General features: G+C 47.6%; 1 protein-coding gene across 1 annotated transcript in view; it reads left to right on the top strand.

The window, feature by feature from the left end:
• Nucleotides 1-21,748, top strand: part of LOC129714318 (adhesion G protein-coupled receptor E2-like) — a 53,852-nt gene that overhangs the window by 6,141 nt on the left and 25,963 nt on the right. The gene's annotated exons all lie outside the window — the stretch shown is intronic.

The following is a 21,748-nucleotide window of genomic DNA, read 5'->3' as shown; positions in this document are numbered from 1 at the left end:
GGGCAACTAAACGGAGCCACGCCGGCCAAGATGCGCCATCCCTTCCTTATAGTTCAGAGATGCAGAGTTTGGAGATCACGCACCCCATGCCGAGACCTTCATTAGAATTCTGCTGCCACACTCACTTGCTGCCCGTTGCCACGGCAACAGTTTCCAGGCACTTTGCCTGACACTTTATGGAGTCAGTCAGCTCTGAAACAGGCCCTTCGGTTCACAGCTTACAACCCAGTTCTATGAATATCTCTCATTTCCCCCTTCCCTGACCCTCAGTCTGAGGAAGGGTCTCGACCAGAAAAGCCACCCATTCCTTCTCTCCACAGATGCTGCCTGTCCCGCTGAGTTACTCCGGCTTTTTGTGTCTATCTTTGGTATTATTATCGACTTCTCTAACTTCAAGTAACCCTTGCTTTCCCTCTCTCTCCATCCCTCCCCATACTAGTTCTCCGACCAATCTGACTGTCCTCCTGATTAAATTTTACTTTGCCTGCCTTGTTGTCACCTTCCCTTCAGCTATCTATTCTACATTTTTCTTCAGCTTTGTCCCCTTTGATCTCTCATTTTCACACCTTACCCTTCCATATCTCTCTTGTGTTTCCCTCTCCCCTGACTGAAGTCAGCCTGAAGTTAGATCAGGACCCTTCTCTCAGTTGGTGATAGGATGGTTCAGTTGCCAGATAACAGCTGGGAAGAAACTGTCCCTGAATCTGGAGGTGTGCGTTCGTTTTCACACTTCTGTACCTCTTGCCTGATGGGAGAGGGGAGAAGAGGGAGTGACCGGGGTGGGAAGGGGGTGACTGGGGTGAGACTGGCCACTGCTCACCCAGCCCGCGACATTGAGGAACACTGGAGATCCTCTAGACCAGAGTGGGGAACCTTTTCATGTTGGAATCGCCGCATTAAAAGTTAGCTGTAATCTAAAACAATAAAACACAGACAAAAAATAATAAAAACGACAGGCTACTTCAATCGCGCCGCCTAGATATAGTTCAAACTTCTGTACCTGTAAAAAGAGGGAGTGACTAACTACTGCTCACCCAGCCTGCGACATTGTACTAACTTGGGGAACAAGCAAAGCTGTATGACATTCAACTTCATTTTATAGTTCATTCTAAAGTACTAACTAGCTAAAACCTTTTAAACCTGACTTTGATGTGACTGCTGTTAGTGGGAAAGCATTTGAATATTTGGTTGCAACATGGAGGTACGCATTTGTCAGCTGATCTTCTAGATGGGTATCCGTCATTTGTGACCTTAATAATGCCCCTGTCCCACTTAGGAAACCTGAACGGAAACCTCAGGAGACGTTGTGCCCCGCCCAAGGTTTCCGTGCGGTTCCCGGAGGTTTTTTGTCAGTCTCCCTACCTGCTTCCACTACCTGCAACCACCTGCAACCTCCGGGAACCGCACGGAAACCTTGGGCGGGGCGCAAAGTCTCCAGAGGTTTCCGTTCAGGTTTCCTAAGTGGGACAGGGGCATAAGGGTGTCTTGATTTGGGTTAGGTAGGAGAATGTAGATTGGCAGCTATAAGTGGGTGCAAAGCAGGAAAGCATTTTCCGTGCATGTTGCTGAAGACATGGGTTGCATTTTTGCATTTTTCCGTATTTCAATTGCATCTTTCTTAGTGTCAAATAAGGACTTTAAAATGTCATCATCTGAGAGCTCAATCAATTCCATCTGTGGTTCTTTAGGAGCCTTGGAGACATCAACTAGGTGAGGTTGAAATGCTAATTTGAGTGTGATGTCATGATTCTCAAAGTCAGTGAACCTTTCATTGTAATCTTTAATTAATAAATCTATAACAGCTGCGTATTCTTCAAATGATTCGCATGAATCCTCCTGCTCATCGATGACCTTCGCTAACTGGGGAATATTGTTCATGCGAAATTTCATCTTGACGAAGAAGAGTTTTGAAAAACGATAGCTTTTTTTGAATTTTTTTGCCACGTATCTTAGTTTTACCTTGCAAAGAAACATTCAAGTCATTTTGCTTTGATATCACACAGAAATGCAATATTTCTATAGAAACCTTCTTTCAATCAAGCAGGACACATCCCACCCTGCCAACCACCTTTTCACTGCTACCCTCTGGGAGGCGATACAGGTCTCTGTAGACTAAAATATAGTTTCTACCCATGTGCAATAAAATAACTTAAATCTAACAGAGAACACTGGGAGAAGCACAATATAATTTGGGGTGCAAGATAATACACAATATTCTTTTTAAATGTTTTTAATACCTATTTATTATTTTCTTTACTGATAGAAACATAGAAACATAGAAATTAGGTGCAGGAGTAGGCCATTTGGCCCTTCGAGCCTGCACCACCATTCAATATGATCATGGCTGATCATCCAACTCAGTATCCCATACCTGCCTTCTCTCCATACCCTCTGATCCCCTTAGCCACAAGGGCCACATCTAACTCCCTCTTAAATATAGCCAATGAACTGGCCTCGACTACCCTCTGCGGCAGAGAGTTCCAGAGATTCACCACTCTCTGTGTGAAAAAAGTTCTTCTCATCTCGGTTTTAAAGGATTTCCCCCTTATCCTTAAACTGTGACCCCTTGTCCTGGACTTCCCCAACATCAGGAGCAATCTTCCTGCAACTAGCCTGTCCAACCCCTTAAGAATTTTGTAAGTTTCTATACTGTAAGTTACTATATTGTAAGTTTCTGATCTTGTGTATATGTGAGTCAACGGCTGTTGTGTTTTGTTCTTTTAAATTTTTTATCCTGTGTCGTTTATGTACACATCGAAGGAGTTCAATGGAATTTTGTTGCACAGTTTGTGCAATGACAATAAACTTATTGTATTCTATTCCTATAATTCACATTGCTGATTTTGTTTCTTCATGAAATTTAACTATCTGTTCTCGTAAAGATAACAAATGTGCTAACACCTGTCCCTGCTGCAATAGCCAACACACGTTACAATGATACGGCAAGTCCACCCTGAATGCCTCATTGTCCAACTTTAGCAACTTGCGAAACTGCTGATGCCGTGTTGCATTTGCACGTATATACTTTAAAATACATAATGTTGCAAAGTGTCACTTAAAATAGTAGATTTAGCACAGAGATTTTTCTAGTGTAAGATACAATGAAATGAGAGCATCTGGATCTGATAATACCTTTTTTTTGTCTGTGCAATAAACCCTTCATGTTTTCCTGTCATGAAAGGTACACCGTCTGTACATACACTCACTAGTCGGGGAGGATTATTTAGTTGAATCTTCTTTAGTATTTTAAATATGTTCATTTTAAGACTAAAATGAAAATGATAAAAGACGAACAAAAACATATTAATAAAAATAAAAGGATTTGTTCTACAAAATTTGGATTCATTCAAAAGGCCGCACTTAATGGCCTAGGAGGCCGCACGCAGGTTCCCCACCCCTGGTCTAGACTGTCCCTCAGGAGAAAGGCACAAAGAGCTGGAGTAACTCAGTGTCTCAGACAGCATCTCTGGAGAGAAGGGATAGGCGACGTTTCGGACAGTCTGAAGGAGGGTCTTCAAGCTCAGAGAGCGGGGAGGAAGGAACAGCAGAGGTTTGACACAAAATGCTGGAGTAACTCAGCTGGGCAGGCAGCATCTACGGAGAACGTGGATAGGTGATGTTTTTTTAGTCGGGACTGAAGTCTGAAGAATAGACAATAGGTGCAGGGAAAGGCCATTCGGCCCTTCAATCTAGCATCGCCATTCAAGGCTGATCAACCACAATCAGTACCCCATTACTGCCTTCTCCCCTGACTGCGCTATCTTTAAGAGCCACATCTAGCTCTCTCTTTAAAGTATCCAGAGAATCGGCCTCTGAGGCAGAGAATTCCACAGACTCACAACTCTCTGTGTGAAAAAGTTGTCTCAATACCCAAGACGTCATCCATCCCTTATCTCCGGAGACGCTGCCTGTCCCGCTGAGTTACTCCGGCATTTTGTGCCTATCTTCAGAACACACATCAGCCTGTGACCTGCTTTGAAAGCAAGCCCTTGACTCCTTGTTGCTGGTGAGGTGGTGCTGTAATGTATGGCTGCAGAAACGGCATTTCGTTTGGACCTCCAGGGGTCCAAATGACAATTAAATTGACTCTTGACTCTTGACTCACTGGTGGGTGATTTGCACCATTCATGGCATCGAGCTGTTCGTGTCTCTCTGTGTGAAGTGTTACTTGCCAAGTCCCGCTGTGTGTATCCATTAGTGCATTGCCTGCAGAATCACTACAGCACGATCGTGATGGGCTGGGCAAGTGGGCTGAGGAAGCCAGGGTTAATGGAGTTTCATGCAGATTAATGTGAGGAATTGCATTCAATAGGATGTCAAACCAGGGCAGGGCCTTGACAGTGAATGGTTGGGCCCTTGGCTGTGTAGAGCAGAGGGATCCAAGCTCTATCAGGGGAGGGGGGGGGGGGGGGGGGGGGGCATGGGTCTCATGCCTGTCTGCTTCAAAGGGATCTTGGTTTGGGGGCCTCTAAAATTGAGGGGCCTGCTTGATCTTGGTTTGGGGGCCTCTAACATTGAAATAGGCCTGGGCCTCAGTTCATCTATGACAGGGCCTGGAGGAATCTCTGTCTCTGCCCCTCTGTCTCTGCCCACTCTCCCTCTCCCCTCTCTCTCTACCCCCCTCTCTCCCCCTCAATAGACGCGCCTGTGAGTTTGGGGCTATGCGTGTGGATAGGGCAGGGATGAGGTAAAAGGAGCAAATTAATAATATTAATATAATATCAAGAGGGGTGGTTAGTGTGTGTGTGTGTGTGGGGGGTGGTTAGTGTGTGTGTGATGCCGCAGAACCCCCCCCGAGGGGACGGGACCCAACGGGTCCCACTTGGTCTAGTAGTTCCTTGACAGTGGATCACAGGTGGATCGGGTGTGTTGTTGAGCAGAGGGGTCGAGGAGTTCAAGTATGTATTGTAGGAAGGAACTGCAGATGCTGGTTAAAACCGCAGACAGACACAAAATGCTGGAGTAACTCAGTGGGACGGGCAGTATCTCTGGAGAGAAGGAATGGATGATGTTTCGGGTCGAGACCCTTCTTCAGACATAGTTCCCTGAAAGTGGTACTTTTAGAATTTTGTTGGTGCCAGAGATGTGGGGACTCTGTGTACTTTGTGTATTGTGCGCAATAACATTGCACCAGGTTCCAGACGCCCACACGAGGGTTGCCAACTTTCTCACTCCCAAATAAGGGGACAAAAGGTCAAAATAAGCATCAAATTCCCGAGGGCAATTCGTTTACTGACTCGGCCGACTCACGCCAAGCCCAGCTGAGGGGTTTTGGCCCGGGCCGCGCGATGTCGTGAGCAAAGACCAGTACCCCATCCAACTCATGAACCGATGATCGGCCATGAGAAGGAGGGGTGGTGGTGTCGGCTGTAAGCCAAGATCCGAAGGTCGGACAGCTGGCTGGGCTGCCGACCGACGGGGCCACGGGCGAGGCGCTGCTGCTGCTGCTGCACTCCACGGGCTGCACTACGTCGGGACGGGGAAGCAGGGTTGGACTCTGCGCTCCCACCCGACAGTCCCCCCGACCCGAGTAGTAGCGGTCAAATACGGGACAGGGGCGGTCCCGTACGGGACAAACCAATTTAGCCCAATATACGGGATGTCCCGGCTAATACGGGACAGTTGTCAACCCTAACCCACCACCCTCTGTATCAATAAACCTGCCTTGCATATCTCTTTTAACTCTTGCCATTCTAACCTTAAAGCTACACTCGCTAGTCTTTTTGTCCAGAGATGCTGCCTGATCTGCTGAGTTACTCCAGCATTTTGTGTCTATACTTGGTATAAACCAGCATCTGCAGTTCCCTTTATCCTGTATCTGTACAGTGCGGACGGCTCGATTGTAATCGTGTGTTGTCTTTCCGTTGACTGGGTAGCACGGAACAAAAGCTTTTCACTGTACCTCAGTACACGTGACAATAAACTGAACTCAAACTCGAGTCTTTGACAGTTCCACTGTGGGAAAATGTTTCTGACTGTCTATCCTGCCGGTACTTCTCATATTACGGACATAATTATGAACGGAATTGAATATTGTATAATCACTGATATTCGGTTCCTCTTTTGACCTTGAGTGGAGCACAAGGCTTCCATCAACGCCCTGGAAGTGGTTTGGGCATCTGACCAGAGGACGATAGAGTCGCTCGGGATTTATCGCTATTTCCTAATACAAATCTCACGTTATTATTTATGGTATCACAGCGGCACGATGGCGCAGCGGCGTGGAGACGGTCTTCATCAGTCTAAAGAAGGCTCCCAACCCAACCCAAAACGCCGACTGTCCATTTCCCTCCACAGATGCCGCCTGACTTAAGGCAGCACGGTGGTGCAGCGGTAGAGTTGCTGCTTTTTTTATGCCCCTGTCCCACTTAGAAAACCTGAACGGAAACCTCTGGAGACTTTGTGCCCCACCCAAGGTTTCCGTGCGGTTCCCGGAGGTTGCAGGTGGTTGCCGGAGGTTGCAGGTAGTGGAAGCAGGTAGGGAGACTGACAAAAACCTCCAGGAATCGCACGGAAACCTTGGGTGGGGCGCAAAGTCTCCAGAGGTTTCCGTTCAGGTTTCCTAAGTGGGCTGTCCCACCCATTACAGTGCCAGAGACCCGGGTTCGATCCGAACTACGGGCGCTGCCTTTACATTCTCCCCGGGACCTGCGTGGGTTTTCTCCGGGTGCTCCGGTTTCCTCCCACACCCCAAAGACATACAGGTTTGTAGGTTAATTGGCTTGGTGTAATTGTAAATTGTCCCTAGTGTGTGTAGATTTAGTGTTAGTGTGCGGAGATCGCTGGTCGGCGCGGACTCGGTGGAACGAAGGGCCTGTGTCCACGCTGTATCTCTAAACTAAACTAAACTACCAGAAAGTAGACAGACTGGCGCTAGTTCCCTGGACATTTGATGATGGTATCACCAACAGTTATCGTTATATTATTCTGGAGGATCAGGCAACATGTTTGTGGTCAGTCTACAAGATGGGGTACAAATAATAGTACGAGACCCCAGTAACACAGACCTGTACAATCTTAGACCCTAAAACATATAACCAACATTCAATAAGGCCATATAAACAGCTTTAGTATATAGTTTAATTTTAGTTTATGGTGGAGTATGGACTTGATGGGCCAAATGGCCTAATTCTGCTCCTAGTACTTTTTTTCAAAATCAAAATCTTTTAAATTTAATTTTCAGGACATAACAATGTGCAAAGTTGTCTATTTGTTACAGATAGACTGTACAAAAAGAATAAATAAAAAAAACAACTTATGCTAACATAATAAGACAACAACAATAAGAGAAAAACGAGATACCAAATATAATCCCTCCCCAGTCACTGCCAGTGAGCATATGCAGATATCAGTCTGTCACAACAATAATCCATGATAAATGAATGGGTAGACTGTTAAGGTGTTAAACTGTGCTTGATGATCTGCTCCTAGTACTTATGAGCATGAATGCTTTGTCCAAGGACATCTGACTTTTTTGCATTAGTGTTGGAGTTAATAATCTCTTATTAACTTATTTGTTTATGATATGTTATCGATGAGTATTGCGTTTGGAAGCCTGTTATGCTATAGGAATGCAAGTAACAATGTCAGCGTTCTATTGTCAGTACATGTGAGGATTTATTATGAAGAAGGGCCTCGACCCGAAATGTTGCCTATTTCCTTCGCTCCATAGATGTGGCCTCACCCGCTGAGTTTCTCCAGCATTTTTGTCTACCTTCATATGATCTGTCATTTTCACACCTTACCCTTCCATATCTCTGTGTCTCCCTCTTCCCTGACTCCCAGTCTGAAGAAGGGTCTCGACCCGAAACGTCGCCCATTCCTTCCCTCCAGAGATGCTGCCTGTCCCGCTGAGTTACTCCAGCATTTTGTGTCTATCTTTGAGGATTAAACACATTTCACTCTCAGTCAGTGAGGGTTTGCTGAGCAAAGAGTGTGGTGGGCAAACAAATTCTTCCAACTGAGAGTCACGCCAGTATCTTAGTTTAGTTTAGAGATATAGCGCGGAAACAGGCCCTTTGGCCCACTGAGTCTGCACCAACCAGCGATCCCCGCACACTAACAAACACTATATGTGTGCATATATTTATATAATGGTATATGGACACACTGATCTGTTCTGTATTCATGCCTACTATGTTCTGTGTGCTGAAGCAAAGCAAGAATTTCATTGTCCTATCAGGGAAACATGACAATAAACTCACTTGAACTTGAACCTGTACGTCTCCGGAGTGTGGGAGGAAACCGGAGATCCTGGAGAAAAACCACGCAGGTCACGGGGAGAACGTACAAACTCCATACCATACCATTATTGCCATAGAGGGAGTGCAGAGACGGTTCACCAGACTGATTCCTGGGATGTCAGGACTGTCTTATGAAGAAAGACTGGATAGACTTGGTTTATACTCTCTAGAATTTAGGAGATTGAGAGGGGATCTTATAGAAACTTACAAAATTCTTAAGGGGTTGGACAGGCTAGATGCAGGAAGATTGTTCCCGATGTTAGGGAAGTCCAGGACAAGGGGTCACAGCTTAAGGATAAGGGGGAAATCCTTTAAAACCGAGATGAGAAGAACTTTTTTCACACAGAGAGTGGTGAATCTCTGGAACTCTCTGCCACAGAGGGTAGTTGAGGCCTGTTCATTGGCTATATTTAAGAGGGAGTTAGATGTGGCCCTTGTGGCTATGGGGATCAGGGGGTATGGAGAGAAGGCAGGTACGGGATACTGAGTTGGATGATCAGCCATGATCATATTGAATGGCGGTGCAGGCTCGAAGGGCCGAATGGCCTACTCCTGCACCTAATTTCTATGTTTCTATGTTTCTATACAAACAGCACCCGTAGTTGGGATCGAACCCGGGTCTGTGCCGCTGTAAGCGATGTAAGGCCGCAACTCTACCGCTGCGCCACCGTGCCGCCCCCGTGTGCGGGGAATGTGGGAAACGTGTGTGAAATCTCCGTGTGATTTCCCAGTCAGACGTATGTTTCTGGGAAACGTTCTGTTTGGAGAAATGGGAGCAGCTTGTGAAAAATAACACCATGGACATTCTGCTGTCGGGTTTCACTGAAGCTCACTCCCTTGTCTATTATATTTGTCGATCCTCAAAGTGCCGACTTGACTCTGACTGGGCGCTCTGTTGTGCCTGGTGAATTTACAACTTACAGTAGGCGGATAAATTGTTCAATAATTAAACCCACACCGCAGACAGGATCTCGTGGAAGGTTTGCTCAGTCGCCAAGGTGACCTTCAACAAAGGGAGCTGAACTGGATGAGGCTGTTCCCAACACATACATACAACATAGAACAGTACAGTACCAATACAGGCCCTTCAGCCCACAATGTCTGTGCCGTACATGATGCCAAGTTAAACGGATAGTTTAAGAAAGAACTGCAGATGCTGGAAAAATCGAAGGTAGACAAAAATGCTGGAGAAACTCAGCGGGTGAGGCAGCATCTATGGAGACATAGAAACATAGAAAATATGTGCATTCGGCCCTTCAAGCCTGCACCGCCATTCAATATGATCATGGCTGATCATCCAACTCATTATCCTGTACCTGCCTTCTCTCCATACCCCCTGATCCCATTAGCCACAAGGGCCACATCTAACTCCCTCTTAAATATAGCTGTCTATAACCCCCTCTTAAATCAGTCTGAAGAAGGGTCTCGACCCGAAACATCACCCATTCCTTCGCTCCATAGATGCTACCTCACCCGCTAAGTTTCTCCAGCATTTTTGTCTATCAAATTAAACTGATCTCTTTTGCCTGCATTGCCTCACCAGGACTTAGAATGTAGAATATTGGACAGTGCAGGAACAGGGCCTTCGGCCCACAATATCTGTGCTATACATGATGCCAAGACCAACTCTTATCTGCCTGCACATGGTCCGTATCCTTCTATTCCCTGTATATCCATGTGCCTTCCCAAAGGTCTTCCGACTGGCTGCCTCCACCACCACCCCTGGCCGAATGTTCCAGGCACTTAGTCATACAGGATGGAAACAGGCCCTTTGGCCCAACTTGCCCACACCAACCAATATGCCCCATCTACACTAGCCCCAACGGTCTGCATTTGGCCCATATCACGCTAAACCTGTTTTATCCATGTACCTGTCCAAATGTTGTGATAGTCCCAGCCTCTACTACCTCCTCGTTCCATCCACCCACCACCCTTTGTGTTAAAAGTGAACCACTCGTGTTCCTATTAAATCCCCCCCCCCCCCCCCCCCCCCCCCCACTCACCTTAAACCCATGTCCTCTGATTCTCGATTCCCCTACTCTGGCCAAGAGACTCTGTGCATTTACCTGATCAAATCCTCCAATGATTTTGTACACTATAAGATTACCCCTCATCCTCCTGCGCTCCAAGGAATAGAGTCCCTGCCTGCTCAATGAAACTAAGTCTGTTCCTCCAGCAGTTTGTTTTTCTGCTCAAGGTTCCTGCTTCTGCAGTCTCTTTTTCGTGATTTAGTTTAGAGATAGTTTAGAGATGAGGCCCTTCGGCCCACCGAGTCCGCGCCAACCAGCGAGCCTCGTTATCCTACACACACTAGGGACAATTTACTCAAACGCCAAGCCAATTAACCTACAAACCTGTATGTCTTTGGAGTGTGGGAGGAAACTGAGGATCTCGGAGAAAGCCCATGGAGGTCATGGGAAGACTCCGTACAGACAGCACCCGTAGTCAGGACGGAACCCGGGTCTCTGGCACTGCAAGCGCTGTAAGGCAGCAACTCTACCGCTGTGCCACCGTGAGTTGTGCCGTTGTTAATGTTATGTCTCAGTTGTTTAACACTAACCAACTCCTGCAATTTACTGTAGACTGGACATTATTGTACCTGTTGAATAATTAACCATAACCATAAAGTAATATCTCATTCAAGACGGATATTCTCCAAGGTGACTTTAAATCACTAGCTGCGCCAGATCCTAATCTAGATTTATTATGTTTGCAGACCTAGGCAGTGCCAGAATTATTCCTATTCCACTGAACTTGAAGGCTTCATTAACTACCTTGTTACTGCACAAATAGTTTGTGTGCAAATCCACGCCTTAGACTGAAGAGTGGTTCGGGCTGGGAGATTGCAGAGAATGACGTAACCCAGAATCTGTAACGATTAACACTCTGGATTCCCAATCCAGCGATTCAAGTGAATGCGGACACAAGTTTAGTTTTTAGTTTAGAGATACAGCGCGGAAACCAAGCCCTTCAGCCACTGAGTCCACACTGACCAACGATCCCCGCACACTAACACTATCCTACACCAGGGACGATTTTTACATTCCTGCCAAGCCAATTAACCTACAAACCTGTTTACGAAGGAACTGCAGATGCTTGAAAATCGAAGGTAGACAAAAATGCTGGAGAAACTCAGCGGGTGCAGCAGCATCTATGGAGCGAAGGAAATAGGCAACGTTTCGGGCCGAAACCCTTCTTCAGACTGACCTACAAACCTGTACGTCTTTGGAGTGTGGGAGGAATCCTAAGTTATTGGATAAACCCCACACAAGGTCACATGGAGATTGTACAAACTCCGTACAGACAGCACCCGTAGTCAGGATCGAACCTGGGGCTCTGGCGCTGAGCCGCAGCAACTCTACCGCTGCGCCACTAGGAGATGTGCAGGGGCAAGTTATTTTATATAGAGGGTGACAAGTAAACTATAGACAGTGGTTGAGTAGGCTCCGACTATTCCTTGCAGTGCAGGAGGATGAGGGGTGATCTTCTTGAGGTGCATCAGATTATTACAGGAATAGATCAAGCAGGCATACAGAGTCTCTTGCCCAGAGTAGGGGAATCGAGAACCAGAGGACATAGGTTTAAGGTGAGAGGGGAAAGATTTAATTGGAACATGAGCACCAGAGACCCGGGTTCGATCCTGATTATGGGCGCTGTATGTACGGAGTTTGTACGTTCTTGCCGTGACCTGCGTGGGTTTGCTCCGGGTGCTCCGGTTTCCTCCCACACTCCAAAGGCATTCAGGTTTGTATGCGAATCGGCTTGGTAAAATTGTGAATTGTCCCTGGTGTGTGTGGGTTAGGGTTAGTGTGCGGGGATCGCTGGGCGGCGCGGACTCGGTGGGCCGAAGGGCCTGTTTCCGCGCTGTATCGCTAAAGTAAACTGAGCACACCAAGGAAAGAAATATTATCTCTAAAAGCGGAACTAGACAGGGGAACATAGTTTAAATAGAAGTCGGATTAGTCAGTGTAAAATCGAGTTGTGAGATAAGGGAGGTTTTGGCCAAGTACATCGAACATTTCCTGGAAGTGACTGCCTCTGGCTTCTTTAGGCAAGGTTGCTGATGAGTCACCTCCATTGTTCTGTGTTGTATAGTACGACTGCAATCTGCACTGGCACAATGTGTAGGGGGAAACGGACCACCCGTGTGTGACGCATGGGCAGCAGACTATAATCTAGCCTCTGTCACCATGCCCACCTCACCCGACATTGGCATTGCCATTTACATTTACACCAAGCCAATTAACCTGCAAACCCGCACGTCTTTGGAGAGCGGGAGAAAACCGCAAAATCTCGGAGAAAACCCACACACAGTTCACGGGGAGAACGTGCAAACTCCGTACAGACAGCGCCCGTAGTCGGGATCGAACCCTGGTCGCTGGCGGCGTGAGGCAGCAACTCTACCGCTGCGCCACCGTGCCGGTTGAGTAGGATTTGATCCTGACCTTGGGTGCTGTCTGTGCGGAGTTTGCACGATCTCCATGTTAAATCTTTCCCCCCTCATCTTAAACCTACGTCCCTTGGTTCTCGATTCCCCTACTCTGGGTCTAAGACTGTTCATTTACCCTAGCTATTCCTCCTATGATCTTATACACGTCTATAAGATCACCCCTCATCCTTCTGCACTCCAGCGAATAAAGTCCTAGCCTGCTTAACCTCTCCCTATAGCTCAGACCCTCGAGTCCTGGCAACATCCTCATGCATCAATATCAACTTTTCTGCACCCTTTCCAGTTTAACAATATCCTTCTTATAACAGGGTGAACATTTTAGATTTAGTCCAGTTCAGTTTAGTTTACTGTCACGTGTATCGAGGTACAGTGAAAAGCTTTTGTTGCGTGGTATCCAGTCAGCGGAAAGACAATACATGATTACAATCGAGCCATTTACAGTGTATAGATTCATGAGAAGGGAATAACGTTTAGTGCAGGGTAAAGCCAGCAAAGTCTGATCAAAGATAGTCCGAGGGTCACCAATGAGGTAGATAGTAGTTCAGCACTGCTCTCTGGTTGTGGTAGGATGATTCAGTTGCCTGGGAAGAAACTGTCCCTGAATCTGGAGGTGTGCGTTTTCACACTTCTATACCTCTTGCCCGATGGGAGAGGGGAGAAGAGGGAGTGACCGGGGTGAGGCTGGTCCTTGATGATGCTGCTGGCCTTGCCGAGGCAGCGTGAGGTGTAGATGGAGTCGATGGAAGGGAGGTTGGTTTGTGTGTGATGGTCTGGGCTGCGTCCACAATTCTCTGCAATTTCCTGCGGTCTTGGATGGAGCTGTTCCCAAACCGAGCTGTGATGCACCCGGATAAAATGCTTTCTCCGGCGCATCTGTAGAAGTTGGTGAGAGTGGTGCGGGACAAGCTCTCTGAGGAAGCAGAGGAGTTGGTGTGGGACTGCAGGCATGTGTGGGATTGTGAGTGTGACACCACCACCTCCAGCTGATCAGAGGGGGGAGAATGTTCGTGTGGGTTCCAATGTCACTGGAAGCCAGGTGTAAGTGCTGAGCAGTTTCTCTCTCGGCCCAGCCACAAACTCCGTGATAGGCACGGCGTGACCGAGATCTCTCTGTGAACTCATCTTCCCGTAACCTGAGTCTACACCTCATGTTCCTCCGACATTCAATCATGGCTGATCTACCTCTCCCTCCGAACCCCATTCTCCTGCCTTCTCCCCGTAACCCCTGACACCCGTACTGATCAAGAATCTATCTATCTATGCCTTAAAAACATCCACTGACTGTCACAGAATGCTGGAGTAACTCAGCGGGACAGGCAACACCTCTGGAGAGAAGGGATGGGCGACGTTTCGGGTCGAGACCCTTCTTGGGTTGACAAAACTGCTAGAAGATGGGGGAGGGTGGTGCTATGCAATGGTCTCCCTCCATCTCAGGGTCTATGAGCCACTGCCTCACAGCACCAGAGACCCCGCTTCCATCCTGACCTCCGGTGCTGTCTGTGTGGAGTTTGCGCGCTCTCCCTGAGAACGGCGTGGGTTTCCTTCGGGTGCTCCGGTTTCCTCCCACGTCCCAAAGACGTGTGGGGCTTGTAGGTTAATCGGCCCTCTGTAAATTGCCCCTAGTGGATCAGAAAGTGGGATAACATAGACTCAGTGGGCCGAAGGGCCTGTTTACATGCTGTTTCTCCAAAACCAATGAAGCAGACAAGGCCATATGATCCGCCTCTGCTCTTCCAGACAACCATAAATACTTGACCTAGTGTCACATACACATACGAGATGTGCAGTGAAATGAAAGTGGCGATGCTCGCGGACTTTTGTGCAAAAGACAAACAACAAAACAACCAAACAAATTATAAACACAATCATAACACACATATTCTTTTACATAATAAATAATGGAAGGAAAAACGTTCAGTAGAGTTAGTCCCTGGTGAGATAGGCGTTTACAGTCCGAATTGCCTCTGGGAAGAAACTCCTTCTCAACCTCTCCGTTCTCACCGCATGGCAACGGAGGCGTTTGCCTGACCGTAGCAGCTGGAACAGTCCGTTGCAGGGGTGGAAGGGGTCTCCCATGATTTTATTTGCTCTGGAGTTGCACCTCCTGTTGTATAGTTCCTGCAGGGGGGCGAGTGAAGTTCCCATAGTGCGTTCGGCCAAACGCACTACTCTCTGCAGAGCCTTCTTGTCCTTGGCAGAGCAATTCCCAAACCAGATGGTAATGTTCCCGGACAAGATGCTTTCCACCGCCGCTGCGTAGAAGCACTGGAGGATCCTCGGAGACACTCAGAATTTCCTCAATTGCCTGAGGTGGTAAAGGCGCTGCCTTGCCTTACTCACGAGTGCTGAGGCGTGTGATGCCCATGTCATATCCTCAGAGATGTGGACTCCCAGATAGTTCACCCTATCCACAGGATCCCCATTTGTCCTCAATGGAGTGTACGTCCTCGGATGATGTGCCCTCCTAAAGACCTAAAGATTTGATATCATATATCATGATATGACAGAATCAAGGGGTATGGGGAAAAAGCAGGCCCATGGTATATAGAGTGATACAGTGTGTAAACAGGCCCTTCGAGTCGACTCACCCACATGTCCCAGCTATCCTAGTCCCACTTGCCTGCGCTTGGTCCATATCCCTCCAAACCTGTCCTGTCCATGTACATGTCCAACATTTTCTTAAAAAAAACTTCTTAAAATTAAAAAAATTAATTCACAACCCCAAATAAGGTTATAGGGAGTAAGAATGAACTGCAGCCTCAACTACCTCCTCTGGCAGCTTGTTCCATACACCCACCGCCCTTAGTGTGAAAATGTTACCCCTCAGATTCCTATTAAATCTTTTCCCCTTCACCTTAAACCTATGTCCTCTGGTCCTCGATTTCCCTACTCTGGGTAAGAGACTCTACCCGATCTATTCCTCTCATGATTTTGTACACCTCTATCAGATCTTCCCTCATCCTCCTGCACTCCATGGAATAGAGACACAGCCTCCTCAACCTCTCCATATAGCTCACACTATCTAGTCCTGGCAACATCCTTGTAAATCTTTTCTGAACCCTGCTATGGTATCATGTTTGACGATGCATGTCCTCCTGAGATTATGCCTGACCCATTGAGTTCCGCCAGCACTCAGCATTGGGATTCTAACCCCTGAGTGTTTCAGTCAGACAGCATAGACACGGGTCCTTTGCTCCTATCTCTACAGGCCATCTATGTACACTAATCCCATTTATCAGCACGTTGTCCATTGCCTTTCTGTGCTTTCCGTTTCAAGGGCGTTCCAGCATCTGCAGTCTCCTATCTCAACACCATAGGCCAAGTTCATTGTCATCTGTAAATGTGTGGTTAGGTTCAGGGACAGACGGTCTCAAGGGTGGCGCAGCGGTAGAGTTGCTGCCTTACAGCGCTAGAGACCCGGATTTGATCTTGACTGCTGTCTGTGCGGAGTTTGCACGTTCTCCCTGTGACCTGCGCGGGTTTTCCGCAGAGAAGTTGTCCGCAGTGTGCAGGACAGTGCTGGCGTGCGGGGCGATCGCTGGTCGGCAGGGACGGTGGGCGGAAGGGCCTGTTTCCACGCTGTATCTCTCAACTCTAAAGTCCGTGGTAATGTGGCGCACATTTATAATCAGCTGTGGCCCAGACTGGGCTAAAGCCCGTATATCCCCTCACACCTCGCTGCGCCTGCGTCTGATTAGCGGGACAATGAACCCCCGCGGAAGTCTGCTCTCTGCTGATAGAGGTTCTGGCTCACACTACCGCCAGGCTCTGTGGATTGATAACACAGGAGGCCTCTCTCTGGCCTCTATCTGAAGGCCGCAGCCTCCACCCCCCACTCCTCCCTTGGCCCCAGGAAACCAGGCACACGTCAATCCCCAGCTCCTATCTGTCCCAAACAAGCGTGGCGATCCAATGGAAAGGAAGCAGCCTTCCTCATCGGGAAAACCCTTCGCTCAAATCCCAAGTTCAACATTTCAAGGGCCGTTGGTTCGATCTGTGATCGGATGGATTTAAAGTAATCTTCTCTATGTGAATGGACATAGTTGGGGAGGAGGTAGAGTATGGGATGTTATAGACCAATAGACAATAGGTGCAGGAGTAGGCCATTCGGCCTTTCGAACCAGCACCGCCATTCAATGTGATCATGGCTGATCATCCCCAATCAGTGCCCCGTTCCTGCCTTCTCCCCATATCCCCTGACTCCGCTATTTTTAAGAGCCCTATCTAGCTCTCTCTTGAAAGCATCCAGAGAACCTGCCTCCACCGCTCTCTGAGGCAGAGAATTCCACAGACTCACCACTCTCTGTGAGAAAAAGTGTTTCCTCGTCTCCGTTCTAAATGGCTTACCCCTTATTCTTAAACTGTGGCCCCTGGTTCTGGACTCTCCCAACATCGGGAACATGTTTCCTGCCTCTGGCGTGTCCAAACCCTTAACAATCTTATATGTTTCAATGAGATATCCTCTCATCCTTCTTAACTCCAGAGTGTACAAGCCCAGCCGCTCCATTCTCTCAGCATATGACAGTCCCGCCATCCCGGGAATTAACCTTGTAATGCTGGTTCATCACTCATCATTGATCTTATAGAGGTGCATAAAATCATGAGAGGAATAGATTGGGTAGATGCACAGAGTCTCTTGTCCAGAGTAGGTGAATCGAGGACCAGAGGACATAGGTTTAAGGTGAAGGGGAAACAATTTAATGGGAATCTGAGGGTAACTTTTTCCACACAAAGGGTGGTGGGTGTATGGAACAAGCTGCCAGAGGAGGTAGTTGAGGCTGGGACTATCCCAAGGTTTATGGAACAGTTAATGCCCCTGTCCCACTTAGGAAACCTGAACGGAAACCTCTGGAGACTTTGCGCCCCACCCAAGGTTTCCGTGCGGTTCCCGGAGGTTGCAGGTGGTTGCCGGAGTTTGCAGGTAGTGGAAGCAGGTAGGGAGACTGACAAAAACCTCCGGGAACCGCACGGAAACCTTGGGTGGGGCGCAAAGTCTCCAGAGGTTTCCGTTCAGGTTTCCTAAGTGGGACAGGGGCATTAGACAGGAATATGGATAGGACAGGTTTGGAGGGATAGGGGCCAAACGCAGGCAGGTGGGACTAGTGTAGCTGGGACATGTTGGTCGCTGGGACCTGTTCCAAAGCTGTCGGACTGTGATTCTATTATCACGGAGTAACAGACACAGAGTTATGTAAAGCAGGGTACAGTGCACAGTAAACTCAAGCTACTTTTTGAAATTGGGCTCAGTTTTTATATTTGCACAACACTTTTTAAAATTGAAAGTACTTTTTGTCGTTTATTATGGATTGTTTTAGTTTAGTTTACAAATGCAGCGTGGAAACAAGGTCTTTGACTCAACTAGTCGACGTTGAGCATTAACTACCCGTTCACACTAGTTCTATCCTGCGCTGTAGGAGCAATTCACAGAAGCCAATTAACCTACAAAACCTGAAGGTACACAAAAATGCTGGAGGAACTCAGCGGGTGCAGCAGCATCTATAGATGCTGCTGCACCCGCTGAGTTCCTCCAGCATTTTTGTGTACCTTCGATTTTCCAGCATCTGCAGTTCCTTCTGAAACGCTTAGCCTACAAACCTGTGCGTCTTCGGAGTGCGGGAGGAAACCAGAGCACCCGGAGGAAACCCACGCGGTCCCAGGGAGAACGTATGAATTTTATTGGACTTTAGTGGAATTTATCTTGCACAAAACATTATTTCCTTTATCCTGTATTCCTGTGTATCTGTGCCGTAAGATATACAGCTCACTTATAAACATGTATTGTCTTTTCGCTGACTAGATAGCCCACAACAAAAAGCCTCTCACTGTATCTCTGTACATGTGACAATAAATGGAACTAAAACTATCCTACGTACTGGGGGCAATGTACAAATTTTACAGAAGCCAATTAACCCATAAACCTGTACGTCTTAGGAGTGTGGGAGGACAATAGACAATAGGTGCAGGAGTAGGCCATTCGGCCCTGCGAGCCAGCACCGCCATTCAATGTGATCATGGCTGATCATCCCCAATCAGTACCCCGTTCCTGCCTTCTCCCCATATCCCCTGACTCCGCTATTTTGAAGAGCCCTATCTAGCTCTCTCTTGAAGGTATCCAGCCTCTGAGGCAGAGAATTCCACACTCACAACTCTCTGACTGATGAAGACTGTTCCCCCACTGTAACACCAGCACCATCCTACACACACTAGTGATATTTTACAGAAGCCAATTAGCCTACAAACCTGGACGTCTTTGGAGTGTGGGAGGAAACCGGAGCACCTGGAGAAAACCCAAGCAGGTTACAGGGAGAACGTACAAAATCCGTACAGACAGCGCCCGTGGTCAGGATTGAACCCGGGTCTCTGGCGCTGTGAGGCAGCAACTCTACCGTTGCACCACTTATCGGTTGTGCTGCTGCAAGTCAGAATTTCATTGTGTAGGAAGGAACTGCAGATGCTGGTTTAAACCGAAGTTAGACACAAAAAGCTGGAGTAACTCAGCGGGACAGGCAGCATCTCTGGAGAGAAGGAATGGGTGACGTTTCGGGTCGAGACCCTTCTTCAGAATTTCATTGTTCCCTTTCGGGACATAGACAATAAAACGCGTTTGACTGCTCAGAGTAACACAAGAGGAGAATACGGAGGAAACAACCTCCAGGGATTATTAGGGCAGTGGCTGCTTTCTTGCGACTGAAAGTTTATTGTAACGATAACTAGGACAAATAAAGGGAAGTCATTGTCCCTAGCACTTCCTTATTCAATGGACTTGTCCACAAACCAGTCGGCAATGTTATAAGTTGTGTCATTCTGAGTAAGTTCCTTTGGGAAACCCACCTGCCCTTCTTAGAGTCATTGTGTCATCATTCAGTGTTTAGTTTTATTTAGTGTGGAGACACAGTGCGGAAACAGGCCCACCGAGTCCGCACCAACCAGCTGGGACTATCGCAACATTTAAGAAACATTGACAGGTACATGGATAGGACAGGTGTAGAGGGTACACAAAAATGCTGGAGAAACTCAGCGGGTGCAGCAGCATCTATGGAGCGAAGGAAATAGGCAACGTTTCGGGCCGAAACGTTGCCTATTTCCTTCGCTCCATAGATGCTGCTGCACCTGCTGAGTTTCTCCAGCATTTTTGTGTACCTTAACAATCTTATATGTTTCAATGAGATATCCTCTCATCCTTCTAAACTCCAGAGTGTACAAGCCCAGCTGTTCAATTCTCTCAGTATATGACAGTCCCGCCATCCCGGGAATTAACCTTGTAAACCTACGCTGCACTCCCTCAATAGCAAGAATGTCCTTCCTCAAATTAGGGGACCAAAACTGCACACAATACTCCAGGTGTGGTCTCACTAGGGCTCTGTACAACTGCAGTAGGACCTCTTTGCTCCTATATTTGGTTCCTCTTGTTACTCCAGCACTTTGTGTCTGTTTTCACTGTGTGAAGAAGTCCGGTGGTGGGGGTGAGCTGCAATCTTGCATGGCTGCAGGTCGGATTGTGTCTGTGCAAAGTGTAGCCAAGTGCTTGCTGGGGTTAGCTAAATGCCAGTGAAGTTTTCACACTTCACCTCGTTTCTGCAGATGTAATTTTGAATCACACGCCCTGCAGCAAGCCCAGAATGAAGCAGGCTCTCGCAACATACAACCTTATCTGATTGCCAGCATTTTCAGCATTCATTCCATTTGCCTGTAAGCTCACCACTGCCTTTCTGACATGGCATGCTAAGGTGCGCTGCAAAGCTAGATCGCATGGGAAATTAATGCCCCTGTCCCACTTAGGAAACCTGAACGGAAACCTCTGGAGACTTTGCGCCCCACTCAAGGTTTCCGTGTGGTTCCCGGAGGTTGCAGGTGGTTGCCGGAGGTTGCAGGCAGTGGAAGGAGGTAGGGAGACTGACAACCGCACGGAAATCTTGGGTGTGGGGTGCAAAGTCTCCAGAGGTTTCCGTTCAGGTTTCCTAAGTGGGATAGGGGCAGAGAGCGAGTTAGCTGGATAGAGAATTAGCTCCCTGGAAGGAAACAGAGGGTGAAGGTGAAGGTCACAGATTGCTGGGGTAACTCAACGGGTCAGACATCATCCCTGGTTTGTACGTTCTCCCCGTGACCACGTGTGCTCCGCTCTCCGATCACCCTCCAAAGATGTGTGAGTTTGTAGGTTAGCCAGCTTCGGTAAAATTGTAAATTGTCCATGGTGCTAGTGTGCTAGTTAGAAACATAGAACATAGGTGCAGGAGGAGGCCATTTGGCCCTTCGAGCCAGCACCGAACATATAAAATTATAAAAGGACTGGACAAGCTAGATGCAAGAAAAATGTTCCCAATGTTGGGTGAGTCCAGAACCAGGGGCCACACAGTCTTAGAATAAAGGGGAGGCCATTTAAGACTGAGGTGAGAAAAAATCTTTTCACCCAGAGAGTTGTGAATTTGTGGAATTCCCTGCCACAGAGGGCAGTGGAGGCCAAGTCACTGGATGGATTTAAGAGAGTTAGATAGAGCTCTAGGGACTAGTGGAGTCAAGGGATATGGGGAGAAGGCAGGCACGGGTTATTGATTTGGGACGATCAGCCATGATCACAATGAATGGCGGTGCTGGCTGAAGGCGGAAGGGCCGAATGGCCTCCTCCTACACCTATTTTCTATGTTTCTATGTTTCTATGTTACTCCAGCACTTTGTGTTCCATAGAATTAATTGACCATCTTGTTAGATGAAGTTCTTGATTTGTTTTTCTATGCTGGCATTTTATGTAAGGAAATGTTATGTCTTTTTTTTGTAAGTCAGCATCTGCAGTTCCTTGTTTCGACATGATGGTGGAGAGTGTTTGAAGCACGGACTTGGTGGGCCGAAGGGCCTTTAGAGACTGTGTCCCTCAAGTCTAAAGTCTCGGGCTGTGGAACTAGTCGGTTGGCTCAGCGGCTCAATATGTTGTGACCTTTCTATGAACATGTGAAAGCCAGGAAGTGTTCATTGTTTTTAGTTGTACCTAAAATAAGATTCCAAACTTGTAGGAATTAACTTTCATTGTTTACGAGAACATTAGGTAGCAATGAAAAGTTGG

The sequence above is a fragment of the Leucoraja erinacea genome, chromosome 39 (assembly GCF_028641065.1).
Source record: "Leucoraja erinacea ecotype New England chromosome 39, Leri_hhj_1, whole genome shotgun sequence".
In the NCBI taxonomy this organism is placed as follows: Eukaryota; Metazoa; Chordata; class Chondrichthyes; order Rajiformes; family Rajidae; genus Leucoraja; species Leucoraja erinaceus.
The sequence above is the reverse complement of the archived record's forward strand: the minus strand, read 5'-3'. Positions and strand labels throughout refer to the sequence as shown.